A 258-nucleotide genomic window follows, 5' to 3' on the forward strand; every position below is an offset into this window, starting at 1 on the left:
CCGGCCGGCCGATCTATATTACCGACAGAGCCATCTACATTACCGACTTCCAAAAAGATGCAGTGAGAAGTATGAAATACTTTCTAGACCATTTATATGAATACGCACTAGCTCTGGATATAATTGCTTAAAAGTATAGGAAAATGCAGTGCAAAGTATGAAATAATTGCATTATCGGCCGAACACTCTGCATTATCGGCAGAGGAATCTGTATTACCGACCGAGCACTCTACATAACCGTCTTCCAAAAAGATGCAG

This window comes from Hylaeus anthracinus, unplaced genomic scaffold (genome assembly GCF_026225885.1).
Source record: "Hylaeus anthracinus isolate JK02 unplaced genomic scaffold, UHH_iyHylAnth1.0_haploid 12000, whole genome shotgun sequence".
Lineage (NCBI taxonomy): Eukaryota > Metazoa > Arthropoda > Insecta > Hymenoptera > Colletidae > Hylaeus > Hylaeus anthracinus.